General features: G+C 36.2%; 1 protein-coding gene across 4 annotated transcripts in view; it reads left to right on the top strand.

Annotated features, from left to right (window-relative positions):
- Nucleotides 1-16,791, top strand: part of LOC139958745 (RNA-binding motif, single-stranded-interacting protein 1-like) — a 263,437-nt gene that overhangs the window by 1,636 nt on the left and 245,010 nt on the right. The gene's annotated exons all lie outside the window — the stretch shown is intronic.

Below are 16,791 nucleotides of genomic sequence, written 5' to 3'. Positions count from 1 at the left end.
TTAAAGCACAAAAATATATATGTGAGAGAGAGGAATTGAAGTTATCTGCACTGCATATCAAGACCCTAGTGGTGTTCAAGGGTGTAAAGCCCCAAAGCTGCGGTGTTTTTAGGTATTTCTTGTTCTCCTTGTAGCCAGTTTAAAGCACAAAGACTGCATGTTTAAATTACAATTCTCTGGAAGTGTTCCAATTTATGTATGGATCCTGGGAATTTAACTACACTGCTTGCTGATATTGCCTGTTCTGTTGAAACAATTTTTAAAAACAGAGGTACATTTCTGATAGGAATGCAGTGTAATTACAAGCCCTGGCGGTGGGGGGGGCACAGTGGCTCACCCACAGAAATGGTAGCATTCTGTTATCCTAATAGTAACCAAATCTTGGAAATTGTAAATGAAAGTGGGAACAAAGAGAAAGACTTTTGTGTTCTTTTTCTTTTGTTTTCTTTTGTTTTATTTACTAATTAGATTATGTTCATCAGGGTGTAAAATCACACTGAGTTGGGCTCCAATTTTAAGACTATCATGCCATTAACTTTTTGACCAGGGAGTGTAATAACCCCTCACACACCCTGTCTTTTATGCCCCTGGCTAGGGGATGGGGAAATGGAGAGCACATGGTGATAGCTGTGATATAATACAAGTATTATACCATTGCCTAGATTCTCAACATTGTTCCATCCAGGGACCACCAAGGGTCAGTGAAGAAATGGTCAAGGACCCCAAGACGTAGGGAGTACCACAAATGACCTTAACCCCTCCATGATTGGGGTGGAGGAAAGGAACATTTTGCCTTTATTCTTGGGCCTTGTAGTGTTACACATATCCTTACATTAGGCCAATTCAGTGCAGTCATGTTTTAGATGTAATGAAAGGCAGTAATATTTCCTGAGGTCCTAAAAGCACATTTTGGGATGACTCCCTTCTCGAAGTGGTTATCGCCAGACATTTCAATCTTGGAGAGCACAGCACTTAATTAGGGGGGTACAATGTTTATTTGTCCTTGGGAGGGGTCTATGGGGAGGGGGTGAAATTTTTGATTAATTAAGGGTCCTTCAATGCAACCTGGTGCTATATTTTGCAACTTGAAGTAACTTTATGTTCAAGAATTTTCGGGGGCTAAGTCTGATATTTATGTTTTAATTAATGCAGATAAAGTTTTTGTTTGAGTATTTCCTAACACTACAAATCACATCTTGGGGTCACCTGAGGGGCACAATTTTTCGGGGAGAGGGCACGTGTCCCCCAGGCCACCCCTTGGCGACGCCACTGCCTTCCCGTGTGCTTTGACCATGACAGTCTGTTGATAAATTGAATCAACTGACAGGGTTGCTGTTACAACATATTCTCCATAATGAAGCTACGATAATTAACGAGGGGCCTGTTGCTTGACACATATGTAGATAAATTCTTGCTTGTTCTTCCACTAAATGATTATCTGCAAATATCAGGGGAAAAAACTGTTTTTGCATCTTATTTGGATAAAATATTTTCATGCAATGCATGCACACATCTTTTAAAAAAAACATAAACAGAGCATTTCTTTTCTGCAATGCAATTTGGCTTAATTCATTCTTAATCCTTCTCATTTGGTGGCTGTCAATTTAAGATGGCCATTGTTAATATCGTCCTCATCTTTTGAGGTACGTACATATAGCTGTTTCTGGATTGTTTTGTACAATATTTGGTACCCAGGGTAGTGACAGTTGAAATGTTGATGTGTGTGGTGTGTGGAGAGGTGGGGGTGGGTTGGATGGGGAGTGTGGGTAGGAAAGAGATGGGGTTGGATTCAAGCTATAATACTTAAGATGTGTCGATAAAATCATTGATAGAAACCAATAGGTGTGAATGTGTTTTTTTTGTGTGACTTAATATGGTTATTCTATTGATCATGTAAACAAATTCATGAAAATGCCTAAAATTTTCTTTTGAGTAACTATACTAGAGATCTTACTAATTAACTAAGAATTTAAACAACTAAAGACATGAATCAGAGGACTATATATCTAATCAATGTGATTCTTATTGCATCGTTAGTTTGTGATTTGAAAATGAAAGCAAGGATCAGTCCATTTTGTACCGTGTCAACAAAACTCGTAAACAATTTTTTAAATTTTTTTTTATGACAAATTATTCCTTACCAACACCCATTGTTACTGATATTTTGAATGTCCAGCCATCTAAACATTGGAAGTACATGAACTGTGACAAATGTCATTTAATTTTAGGGGCATAATTTTCATTTTTTATGTTAGGGATATTATCCCCCTACCACAAATAAACACACCCTGTCCACCACCTCCTCTTGTTGTATATTTGATACCTTATGCAACCTTGTCAGTCTTTGAGACTGTTGCAACCCCCTAGCAACCGCTTTCTCTTTCAGTCAACTATGGGCACACAGAGCGATCATTTTTTTTTGGCAGTTTAATGGATGGAACTCATTGCTTCTAGATACAGATCAGAAATAGCATCAACAGTGCAAAGTTCAAGTGATGTAAATTTGAGAATAAACTATTCACCCGACCCTAGCTGCTCCGCTCAATGTGTGTTTTATTATAAATTACAAAATGCTTAGATGTTTGCTCTTTCGAGAGTTGTTTTGCAGCTCTTTGTAAATTTTACGAATCAGTTTAGAATCATCATTCATTGTTTCAAAGTTGAGCATATAATGGTGGATTTCAGGTCACAAAAGCAGCATCACAATTTTACATTAGACATTGCACCAACCATTGGTTTAGTCTGTATTGATCTATCTTTAGGAATGAATTTTCTATTTCATTGATACTAAAAGTTGAAACAACAGGTATAAAATCCCTAAGTTTATGACTCTGTTTATAGAAAGAACCGATATTTTCACACAATTGTGGAATGATAACTTTATTACTTTAAAGATGGTAAACTACTCAGGGCCTTGTCTTTTAAAAATTCCACTGTTAAAGATGAAATCTAGGGGTGCTGTAAGGTGTGCTAGAATTCATACTCCTCAAGAGAGTTAAGGTAGGCTGATCTAACTTACTAATTTGCTTCTGTGATTTCAATTTGGCCTCCTGGTGGTAGGGTACATGTATATATACATCTAGGCCAAGCTATGCTGATCGGTGCAGCAGGCATCATCAGTTATCTAGCTATGCTGGCAATAAGATGACTCATCCTTGTGATATTGACCATTTTACAAACTTCATTTCATTCATCAAGCATGGGGGGGGGGGGTGGGGGAGTTGATGAATGAAAGTATGTTTTTTATTTTTTTTATTTTAATTTTTTTTTAAATGTATGTATTATTTTAAAATTTGTTTTATTCTTGTACATTTTTTTTCTCTCTCTCACTGCATGCGATAAATCGCAGTCATTTTTAGGTCTGCGATGGCATGCCAGTGTGAAAATGTGCAACAGATGAGGCTTGGGTAAACGTTTAAATTATTAAATTTTTAAACCTTTATACTTTTCTTTTAACTTTCCTGAAAGTAATTTCCTATGGGGTTCTTATTTAAAGCAGCTTTTTGAGTTTGATATAACATTTTTGATGCTACACATCCTCAATGTGGCTAATTTAGCTTGACCAATCAACTTTCCTTTTTTTTTACAAGTAGTGAAATGAAAAGTGTTTTTGTATTTCTTCAAATTTTGCAAGGTTTTTCCTTTCATGTTTCATTAATAAAAAGGAAAATTTGTGTCTCAGAGTAAGCAACGTAATGTCGAAGATCCGATCAGAAGTATCCACACACTCTTTTACCTTTCAATTGGTGACATTCACATAGGCCGAGAGGTGGCCTTGACCAATCAGAAATGTTATTTTGGAGTAAATAGATCTGGTAATAGATTTGGTAGGATGCATGTATATACTTGATTGCCTTATTGCTTATTGCCTGTACTTGTAACTTGTGTATTAATACTTAGGGCACATTCAACAGACTTAGCATAGAAATTAATTTTAACTTTTGTACAAGTACTTGTGCTTCCAGCCTAGTCCCCCTACTTGTACTCACACCCAAGGGGAAGTCTACTTGTACTCATGTATGTATGCGTGGTTGTATGTATGTGTGTATGTATGTATGTATGTATTTGAGATCCTCCTGCAAGCAGGAACTCGCGAAAAAGCCATCATTGGCTTATCAAAGCTGCAAGCGAGGTCAGTCTCTTAGATTTATATTTAACGTCCATGATTATGAATTGTCAATTGTCAACAACTCTGTAACTGGACGACATACATTGATCTTGGAGTGAATTGAACTTGGGACCTAATGATTGAAAGGCACCGGCGTTGACCACTGAGCTAACACTCCTAACACTCATACTCATGCTGTTGTAATGGTACTAAAAGTCGGTCGGGTAGACTCGGTTAACTTGTTGACCAAATGTAAACTGCTAATTTCTATATCTACTCCAAATTACTTTCATGTTGATGTACCCTCCCCCTCTCCTTACCAGCTGTCTTGACACAACAAAAAATCCTCTTTAATCTGCTTTAATCTACCTCAAAATTGTAACATTTTCTTGTTGAAGAAAAATGGTTTTAAGAATGTTATTGTAAGAAGAAAATGTCCACTTTTTATTATAATTTTTTTTTTTTGGTATGAAATATTTCAGGGACCTTAAAACTGGGGGAACCAAGGAGGGGGGTTGTTTTCCCATAATAATTGTCACAGGTTTACATGCAATGTGGTGCCACTGCAGGTAATAATTTCAACTCCACTGAACATTTAGTCTGTCTCCTACCCCCACCCCACCCTTCTCCCCTACTCTGCAAATCTCAAACCTTTGTCAAATCCCTGTCAGCATCAGATCGAAGACTATGTAAGAACTGTACTGAACACCATCAACGTGTGGCTTCTTCCCCACACGTGGAGCGTCGCTATGATTTTGCTCAATAAATTTTATGAATATCTTGACTGTAAATTATTCCGAATAGAATCTGTTAATAGAACAAAGACATTCTCCGGTATTTTTTGGACCAGGTGAAGTGAGTAAATAGTGACTCTGGATCGATAATTGATTCGCATAGTTTTACTTAGCTCCTCTTGTACCTCGTCTCCAAACTACAATTGCACTTTTTCCATCTACCTAGCAGCTGCATGACTGGAAATATTTTAACATTGCGCCCCCTATTCCTCTATTTCTTCCATTCCATTCAAACTTTTACCACACTCTCTTCATTACCTCAAATAAAACCTGGCTATTCAATCTGATGAATTAAAATGTTTTGGGAATTTAACATTGAATAGCATCAATCAATAGCTATAACTTTTGTGTTCCCAATCAGATGCTGTGCAGGGGGGGGAGTGGGGGAGGGAGGAGTGAGGTTACAACCCAAGTAGACAACCCATCCCATTTCATCCACATACATAAATTTAAAAAAGTGTATATTATAGCAAAACCTTTTCATATCTCTAACCTTATTTTATTTTCTGTTGGAGTACTCCCAGACCCCCTCCTCCCCTCCCCCCACATGGAAGTTATCTTCGGCCACACCATGACAACATCATCCCCTCCTCTATAAAATCATGGATTTTCCCCTACCAGTTGTTTCCCTTGTTTTTCACTCTATTATACAATATACTCTCTAATGATCTTAAATATATTATTGCCCTGTCAGTCCTCATAGAAAGAAATTCTTTGCAGTGCGTTATTTGCCAAACATGAGGTGCAGTGCATAATAAATTGGCATTTATAAGAAGTATATTTCCCCTGGACTCTTGACAGGAACTTGGTACGAACCAGACAGCTAGTGTGAAAACCCACAAAATAAATTTTTTATGACAGGTTCTGCCAGAGAAGCCAAGTTTCTTGTAATCTGTGTCTGTAACTTCGAAAGGTACTCTACAAATTTCCAACTGAACTGAGCGATGAGGCGCTAATTTGTTACTTGTCATACGTAGCAGGAAGTAGGAACAGGTTCATTTCCTGGTGATGTCAGTCAAGATGAGGGTCCATGGACAGATAGTTGCTACTGTCTCCACCTCGACGACGACGCTTACTAAAGATTAACACCGTTGTTCTTGATCATGTAATATCATCTAATTAACAGTCCAATCTGGATTCTTTGGTTCGATGAAGCGAGATCTACTGTGTCGGCTGCACGCTGTCTGAACGATATATAAATTACGTTATCGAAAGGGGAAAATTTGTTCTGTATTAATTTTTAAACGTGTCCTTAATTTTGAAGCATCCATAGATTGGTTTTTATCCGAGGAAAGAAAGGTCAGTAGTATGAGTAATCTTCAAAATTTTTCAATGACTATATTTCCTTGATTCAATAAAAATAATTTTTTTTTTTTTTTTTTAGAGAAGCAGTCTGCCTATTCTGAACATGCATTGCACAGACATATTAATTTCATAAAGCTGATGTCATAATGTTTGAAGTGTGCAGAATTCAAAATGTGATTGTTAACTCAACCGTCGAGATATTTCTAATGTTACAATCATGTGAATGTGCAGTTCTGCCATTCTCATTAAGAGCTAACAACTGCAGCAACTGATAAAAGACAGACATGTTATTGTTGAGTCTCAAAGAAAATGGAGCAAAGCAAAACACATTTTTATTTCTTGTCCAAAAGTTGGCATCATTACAAAAATGAGTTGCATAATGCATGACTGCAATATTTTGTTTGGATTTTCTGTAATGTTGACTTGTTTTTTTTTTAGATAAAATTTGTATCATTGAAATAATATATTTTGGTTTTCTCAATTGTTGTATATATATATACAGTATGCCACTTCATGTGACTTTTGAAAAGTAAAAATACCAAAAGATAAAGAGTGTTGCTTAAAAGTTTTGTCTTGTTTTTAATGATAAATTTATGCAATATACTGAAAAGTAAGCTTTTAAAGATATACTGAAAAAAAAAAGCTTTTAAGGGCTGACTGTCTTCCATGATAACAACAAAATCATTTAAGCTGTTTTTCGGGTTGGGATATGTTTATATCTTTGCACCACTTTGATCAAGCCATGTAATATTCAACAAGGATTGGTTACCGGGCAATCTAAGAGGTTCAGATATCGACCAATCGGATGCTCCTAATTAGCGAGTATTTCATTGTCTGCTCCAAAATTTTGTTACACGCATGTTTTAATGGGCCGCTTTGTTTCATTTGTAAATTTTTTGCAGCTAGTTACACCACAATTTGGAAGAGTGACGTTAATACCAGTAAACTTATTTGGTTTTACAGAGAATAAAAAAACAGATTTAATTTCGGCATAATTAGCAAGGCATGAACCTCGGTCGCTCTATTTATGTACAGACCTGTATAGACACAGCACAGCAGTGTCAGCTATGCTGTGTATCAGTTTTTGGCAGTCTGTAATATTTACTTCATGCCTCACTTATCTGTTCCCACTCATTAAGTATTAAATTTGCATTCTGTCATCGACTTACATACATGCCCAGCCTACCACTGTTCATAGAGAAATTGTTTTCTTTTACACTAGTCGCCGGATACTTTACGGTTGTTCGCATCACGCTCGTCTTAATGTATGGTTTCCATGTTTCTTTAAAGTCGATTCACTTTACACAAAGATGAGTGAGTGGGTGGGAGAGAAGCGTTCACTTCATGCAGATACCTGCGAAAAGGTCAGGTTATAATTTTACAGTACAAGATAAACAGTAGAGGTTTCCATGCAAAGTTAATTTTACATTACGAAAGATTGAGTTACAAGCGAGAGAAAATGTTGTGCCCCACTTCATGCCGACGTCTGTAAAAATGTCACTTTATACTTGAATGGTAACTGAATAAACGCAACCAGGACGTACTACAATCATAGTCTGATAGTCAGACAAATGTTCCAATTTGTTTCAGTATTGTTTTAATGAAAAAGTCACGTTCCATGAAAAGTTATATTTACATTACAAAAGATTAAATAACCAGTAGAAATGTAGTGCCCACTTCCATGTGAAATAATGACAGTGGTACTTTGAGAAGTACCAAAGATTAAAAGGATATAGTCCAGCGGAAAAATTTAAGTTTTTGACTGATGAAAGCATCCTGGTGAAATTTGCATCCAATTCCGGCATGGATTTCTCAAGATATTGATAATTTGAAATTCTCACAGTTTTTACGGTAAGTGAACTCAAATTAAAATACTGGTGTGATGCCATAGGTGCAAACAGACAACAAAATATTTTTCTTTTGTTTTGAAGTTTCATTAATTGACTAGGGTTCCAACCACACCTAGTTGGATGTGAAGATAACAATACACCAATGAAAATGGGACGTAAATATTCGATGCAAATTTCACCAGTATATAAATAGATATGCTTAGAACATTGTTCCCCTGTTTCATCAGTCAATGCCATAAGTTTCCTCTGGGCTAGCCTTTTAAGTGAGTGGAAGGAATTTTGCCCATGGCACTTTGCTACAAATTTAAACCTCAAAAAACCATTTGACATTTTTCAATTGACATTTTTTACATGTGACTGAAAGTAACATAAAAAAAAGAGTCTGGGCGACACAATGCTTGCTTTATATTAACCTCTATTTGGTGGACAAATCTAGGAGGGTTGCTTCTTTGTTAATTATGACCCTTTAAACAATGAAATGGACAAAGGGAAAAAAATAAATATTAATAATAAAACGAAAGCTTGTCACTCTTTAGGAATTCCTGTTCAGGTAAATCTCAACCAGTACATGGCCAATAAATGGGGTGTTACTAAAATGAATGACAATTGCGTTACACATAACGAATGACAATATGTTGTACACACTAAAAAATTGTGTTGACTAAAACGAATGACAGTGAATGACAGCACAGTCATTTGCTTCAACCGGATATCACAGTTCAGACTTTGTGGGTATATTAAAGCCACGCAAACCGAGTGGACGCGAAGTGCGTGGCTTACAGATCTAGTAAAGTACGGACAAGAAACAAACGCACCTTATAGTAAGCGAAATTGTAAGTCTGATTTTAAAAAGTAAATTTAACGTCATTTTTCCGATATTAATTGTTAGAAACTAACAATACTATAATCTTGAAACGGCTAAAAATTTCAGGATGAGTCAGTCCTTATATTGGACATTTCTACGGGAAAAAAAATGAGTTTTTTTTTTTAGGGGGGGTGCAAAAGGGACTGGAAAAGGAGAAATTTTGCGCCAGTTATGGAGCTACTCTGTAACAGTGGCGTAGGGAAGGGGGGGGCAAGGGGGCGCCCCCTGGAAATGTCTATACTTTAATAGTACGATATCACAGTGGGGAGGAGAAGTCAGGAGGAAGGATGAGACATTAAAAAATGGGTGCAGTTGGAAGGACTGAATTTTGGGGTCATCTATAGATTTTATGACCATCCATACACAGAATTTATACGGCTCTGAATGGAGTGGATAGGGAGGGAAAGGAAGGGTTGGGGAGAGGGTGAGGGGTGCTGAGGAATAAGGGTAGCAAGGAGGAAAGTAAAGAAATCTTTAGGTAGATGTCATCAACTGTGATACTTGCTTTACTGTATCTTCATCTGTGTATTGCAGTGTTGTATTGATCACTAACTGTATGCACTCCAAATTTTGAAATGCCATATTCTGTGATAGCGCCCTCTCTGTTCTTGCCATTTTACAGTTGCATCTTTTTTTTGTGGAAATTTTGGTCGAAATTTAAAGGGTGCTTTGGGTGCTATAAAAACGGAGGTTAAGTAGGTTTTAGCACCCCCCCCCCACCCTCACAGACAATTCATCCCCTCCACCTTCATTCCTTTTTTTTTGTTGAAATTCTGTAAAAGCAGATGTGCTAAACTAGGACAAACTTTCACCTGAGCTGATTTTTCATTTTGGACTGTTGTGGGATTACATTGATGCATACTTGATCCCACAGAGCCATCAAAATACTGTATCAAATCAGTCTTGGGGGTATTTCAAAGGTAATAAATATCTCACATTTTGTGTTCAAATATTCCGATCTTTCTAACATATTCCAATTTTTTTACCTATTTCACTATTTAAAAAACAAAAAAGGGAAAGAAATATTGTCCCAGAGATTTATGAAGGTGTGCCATTTCATGGTCATTGCAAACAGTGACAGTTTTACAGGAGATCATCTTTACAGAGATAGATCTAAGTTTTCCCCAAACTTGTGAAAAACCTGTCAGAGCCTTCCCCATGTTATATAGCCAAGAAGTTTGTGGTGTTGAGGGACAACAAACATCTGTATCTGCATATATGGCCTGCCATAAAACACTAAAATAATTTGGATATGTGTTGTAGACCATTAAACAACCACTGCTATTAATTCAGGTTGTATTTCTATCTATTTAAAATTTTTCCAGAAATGACCCTAAGAAATGCTATATACATATATATATATATATATGGTTGGAGCTATTCTAATCCCTTTTTACTTTTATTGCTGGTTGTTCTAATCATTCCTAGTTTAAAAATTCACTCATGTTTAGCACTATGGTCGTCTTCGGATGTATATTAGCCCCTGTATTTAATTAATCTTGTACAATTGCCTGACGATGGAGTGGTGACCACTCCGAAATATAGCAGTATGTCGTTAATATATAATATATATGTAGATACATATATATATATATATATATATATATATATATATATATATATATATATATGCACAATGGAAGTGGATATGGCTCTCATCTCCCATTTGATGTTTAATCTAATCCCAACCCCCCCCCCCCCTCACATGAGAGTCATGACTTCCACATTATCAGGGCTGCATATCCTTTAGAGCTTCCGTTATTCGCCTCTGGTTGTTCCATAATGGTTCTTGTTTCTATCTAAATCAATTGGGAGGGGGAGAATTTTGAACTGGTTCCCCGTTCCCACCTTTGAAATCCTGTGCAGGCTATTGTCTTTAAGTGCCTTCTCTATGGCACAGTATACACTGAATGCACATAGATGTGAATTGAAACTGCTACAAGGGATTTATGCTTCCTCAATTAAACTTTCCAACTTTCATAAAATTACAAGAGTTGACAGTCCACATTTTATACTACCATTTAATCGTATTGTATCGTATTGATCGTATTGATCCAGCAATCAGAAAGGATCGATTGATCGATCAATCAATTACAGCTGTGTTCCTAAATCCGTCCATACCAGGGATAGATACATATATGCTGCAACCTAACCTAAAGATACATAACGTCTGTCTGTGATCAATGAAGCAGAATGGATCGTTCGATCAATCGATTACCGCTGTGTTCCAAAATTTGTCCATACAAGGGATAGATACATATTCTGCAACCTTAAATCTAAGATACATAACATCTGTATGTCATCAATACATACTATTTTCATATATTTATCTTGTAGTAGAATCTGGCGTAAAGCCATGAATTCATGAAGTGCTAAAATTGCCAAATTTAAACATTTGCACTTATGGATTGATCTTGGATTTCTTGCAGAATTAAAAATTAAGAATTTAATAGAAAATTTCACAAGGTTATTTAAATTTGGAGTAGAATTACTACAAAGAAATTACGTCAATGTGTGACCATTTTCAGCCAGACTTTCTGGCATATTTATTACAACGCCATGGTTGGGTTTTGTCTGCTTGAAATGTCACGTGACCAATATTCAGGTTAACTCGGCATATATGTTGACAGTTTATCGTTGCACTATTGAATGCGGGAGCCACGTCCTGTAGTCGTCTGTACGATGTGTGGTTCATCAGCAGAAAGTGTGTGATTTCGTAGTCTAATTGTGCAGATTCATTGGGTGTGGTTGTTATATTACATACTGTACTGATGATAGTCAACCAGCAAGTTTTAATTTACACAGATGTGCCATTGCCCCAGAGCCCCCCCTGCATTTTCTTCATCTACCTTTATTTTCATACCTGCAAAATGAACATGCTTTTCAGAAATAAAAAGATGATTTATTGTACTAGCTGACTTCTGAAAAGGCAGAGCAGAATATATGCAAAAAACATGGTGCTGTGTGTGCAGCAAATCCTATTTCACTGATGATCAACCTAAACTCATTTCGAACAAAGCGAACGACAAAAGCGAATCGAGTCGGACAGAAGCAAAATAAAGAGGTGAAGTATAATCAAGGCAGATGTTTTCCAGTGGCGATTAGTAACATAGCTCACTTGTGTGGCAATCAAAAGTAATTTACAGTGGCAGTAACAGAACTTAATTTGTTTGGGTTATTACCCCCCCCCCCCCCCCGGACATGACATGACATGAGAGATCTATGGGTTACATGCCTTGATTGGTCATCAGTATGGTGACTCCAAACCTGTTAGACAATCAAATCTAACGGTCACTCATGTTGAAACTTGAAACATTTCACTGCCAGAATTCATCAAAGGTAGTTATGTCTCCTATAAGGCTAAATTTTGATGGTGTAATCGTTTCCTCAGTGGAGAATCCTTGTTAATGTTTAATCCATTTTTTTTATTAAATAAAAAATGGAGGTTTATTGATTTATATGTGAAGGAGATAAGTGACAAATTATTTTATTGAATATTTATTTATTATTTCATCAAGTAGGACTAATTAATATATAACTCACTTTAAACCCACAAGATTGATTACTTGGTAAAGCGTAATTAATACACAGATTGCACGCAAGCATTTCCCTGATCAGTTGATAACGGACTACGCGCCATGTTCAAATCATATGGACCTATATAACTCTATATAACTAACTATATAACTATAACTCTATATAACTAACTATTTATTTCACTGATCTCTCGTCCTCTGACATTCAAGATACTTTATACCAGATAATTTTCAGTGCAATTTGTTTTCAGCTTGTGCATGCCTAATTGGTCTGTATGAATATTCAATTGGCTTTGACCGATCTCATTGGTGTAAAGTGACCTTGCATTAATATCTGTACGGAAATCAAACTTTATACATCGAACACATGCATTGATGTTCCAAGGCAAGGCAGTTTTCGGCAAGCTGGGGGAGAACAAATTGAAAATGCATTTCAAGCACAGTGTGCAGTAGATTTAGCTGGATCCTAAGAGGCTGTAATATTATGGTTTGGTCTCCAAACTTTCTGGGGATTTGACTATATGTAGCTGTTTGTTATGAATATTAATAAAGGTAATTTATTCTATAAACAAAGATAACTTTAGAGGCAATGAAGACTCGCCCAAACCGCATGCCGCTCTCTGAAAAAGTTAACTTTCCGTTGCTTGCAAGTGAAGTTTTCTGCTTGTCGCTACAAAATGCAGACAGTAATGAAACGTGATACCTTGTTATCTTCAGCTGGACCTGAGATGTCCATCGCTGTTTCGTTTGTACACTGTGGTGTGGGTATTGACCGCAGCTGTATGTACTGACTGTACACTAGTGTCTAATTACCGAAGGTAGCAAGCTGTGTGCGTATTTTTTGGGATCGATGGTGGTGTCTAACACTTCTGTAACACCTCATTCGAAACTAGGTCAGATTACCGGCATTCGACGTTTCCTTTTGCGCGAGTCTTCACACCCTTTGTTCTTTGAAAGAAAAAGTAACAACAATGTCTATAGTAGTCTATACTTCTATTGGATATAAATCCAGAAGGAACAGAGAGAGTGGGTAGTAACCCCAGACAGGGGGTAGGAGCCGGGGGGCACTGGGGGCATGTGCCCCCCCACTTTTTTCCAAAATAGTGAATGTGCCCTACTGGCAAATAAAATGTGCCCCTTGGATGAAGAACTGTCTTTTGGATATCTTAAGCTTTTGTTAATTTTAATATTTTATTTTAATTATTTATTGTTTAGTCTGTACATGCTATTTTTAAAATGGCATCCCATATCTTTTTGTAGCACGGTTAACAATATCTCAATCAATTAAAAATCAATGTTGCAGCGCACCATAATAGTATTGATAGCATATTAACACATCATATATATTTAAGTGATATGGCCGGTTTGTATCGGTTTATATAGCATAACAAGTGGTGGTTGTGGAATGAGAAAGTGCCCCTCTGATGTTGTGCCCCCCCCCAATTTTTGGAAGCTTCCTACCCTCTGACCCCAGAAGCACAGGGTCATAACCCCTATGCATTAACAACTGTATAGTTGTTAGACTATCCCTATAAATAGCCTTTTTGGATTGCTTGACTGTGGATGTGGGCGAGCTCTGCTCTGTTTTCAAGTCCATAATAGTAACAATTTCAGTGCCTTCAATTTTCTTTTTTTTAATCCAGCAGATATTTATATTTGAAAGTTTTATTGGTTTCATAGGTTTCTTGAATTTTTCGTTGTTAGACTATCTTGATTTTTTTTGAATTTGTCAATTTCTTGAATTTTTCGTTGTTATACTATATGATGTATTAGTATGCTATCAATACTATTATGGTGCGATGCAACTTTTTATTGATTGAGATTGTTGTTGAATGTATCGTTGTTAGACTATCCCCTATAAATAGCCTTTTTGGATTGCTTGACTGTGGACGCGTGCGAGCTCTGCTCTGTTTTGAAGTCCATAATAGTAACAATTTCAGTGCCTTCATATTTTATTTTTAATCCAGCAGATATTTATATTTGAAAGTTTATTGGTTCCATAGGTTTCTTGAATTTTTTGTCTTTCATTAATTTATATTTATTCCAGTACCTGATTCAGAATTGAACCTTTTCGTATATATTTCTCAGTGTAGCACGTTTGTCATGCATTCCATCATTACTGAGAGAAGAATAATTAGATACACGTAAACATTGAATTTCCATTGTTTTGATCGAGGAAGATCGTTTCCCCATTGTTATGTCAGTTTTCATTTAGCTGCTGATTTTGATGAAAGACAATACAAACTTTATCGAGTGGGGTATAAACAAAGGGAAGCATTTTAATTTCCCCTAATTCTTATAGAAGAAGTTATCTGCCAACTTTTGTGACTGTTGTGCAATAAAGCGTATCAAATGATCAGACATTTTTATAACCTAAAAAAAAGAAAAGGAAAACGGTTTGTACTATGTATGAAAAGGTCACATAAAATTTAAGGTAGCAATTAACTATTGAAAGATGCGAAATTGCTATTCTTTATCCCTTTTCCTGTGATGAGTATGGATAGGCTAGCTCATTCATATATCCTAACCTTTTCTCCTTTTTTTTTTTCTCGAAAGGTTGTCAACAGTTTTAACTCTAGAGGCAGTACACAATTCAAATACAACCCCTCCCCCCCATACACAATTCAAATTCTTCATGGAGTTGGCATGGCAATTAGAGTTTGGCATGGCAACACAGTTTCCCACTAAAAGGTCATCTTCATCTACACAGTTATAGGATGAGAACTGTTTATCAAGAAGGAACATCCAACACAACCCCTCCCCCCTCTTTCCTTGTAGTTTCTTTCCTTGTAGTTTCTCTTCATGCTGTCTAAAATGTTTTTGAATTATTGGTTTAGTTTGTTTTGTTTTGGTATTTTGTATGCATGAGTTGAGTTTTCACGGCTCAGGCAGTAATATTATTCATGAATGCACACTGTACATGTAAGTATGTGTTGTTCTCTTCGGGGGAAATTAAATAAAGAAGTTGTGGGGGGAGGGGAATGTTCTTTCGAGATATCAGATCTATATCACTGAGTACCACTCCATATAATCACCAAACAATAATTTGATGCGTTACCTGGAGCAAGGAATTTAATCACAGACGACATTCATGTTTAACCCAAAAGTACTCCTCTGACATTTTTGACAATTTTGAATCGGCCCACTTGAAGATGGATCTTGGAGTATATTCCAAGTACAGATTCAGACGGTGTGATTGATATCGTGGCATTCGTTGAAAACAGCGACGTCATGACTTTTAACATTATACCTGGCTTTTTACACGATTAAGTACGAACATCTGAACTTTTTCCCAGCCTGTTTGGATGATACTGTTTGGCAGAAGTGGGAAGGAATTTCAATGGAAGTTTACTGTCACAGAATGGGAGGGGGAAGTAGAAGGAAAAAGAGGGGGGTTGGGAATATGTGAAATTTTGGGTTATATCCAATGACAGATTTTTGCAGTGCTACTTTGTAAAATATGACTGTATCCTTCAATAAACCCTGCAGTACCAATGATCCTATTATGCACCATTGCAGGAGAAATCAAAATGTCTTCCTAAGTTTTCTTTCTCCCTTTTTTTTTGGTTTCGTTTTTGGGGAAAAAAGACAGTTTAAGGACCAAAATTGATTTGATATTTTCTTAGTTCAGAAACACCGCTATCATGCAGTGCTATATTTCTAAAACACTTTTAATTTTTGAGAAAGAAACTCTTAAAGAGCTATGCCTCACTAAATAAAGTGACTGGACTATTAAGTCTAATAGATTTACGTAAATGTATATATATATATATATTATATATATATGTAAATGTATATATATATATGTAAATGTATATATATATATATATCTATCTATATATATATCTATCTATATATATATATAAAGATATATATCTATCTATATATATATCTATCTATATATATATATAAATATATATATATATATATATATATATATATATATATATACACACGGTAACTTACAGCATGTTGTTAGTACTCGAGTTTCACACCTGTGCGGCGATCATCAGACAAGTTGTCTGATGATCGATCACCAGACAGACATGAAACTCGAGTAACAACATGCTGTAAGTTACTGCACAGGTATACTATATTATACATACTTGCTCTACCTCTATGTATTGAGCACTTTCGCTGGAGGAAGTGAAAAACTGAATGTTTGTTATAGATATATAGATATATGTATATACAAGACCATTAGATCAGTTCCTCAGATTCAACACCAACTCGACAAGATAAAATGATCCTTTTGTGGCCTCAAATGACATGATGTTTACAATTATTGCATTCTGACAAATTTTGTGAAAGACAAATGGTGCTAATTAAGTGT

The sequence above is a fragment of the Apostichopus japonicus genome, chromosome 18, assembly GCF_037975245.1.
Source record: "Apostichopus japonicus isolate 1M-3 chromosome 18, ASM3797524v1, whole genome shotgun sequence".
NCBI classification, from domain to species: Eukaryota; Metazoa; Echinodermata; class Holothuroidea; order Aspidochirotida; family Stichopodidae; genus Apostichopus; species Apostichopus japonicus.
Note: the sequence above shows the minus strand (reverse complement) of the source record. Positions and strands in the feature narration are given on the sequence as shown.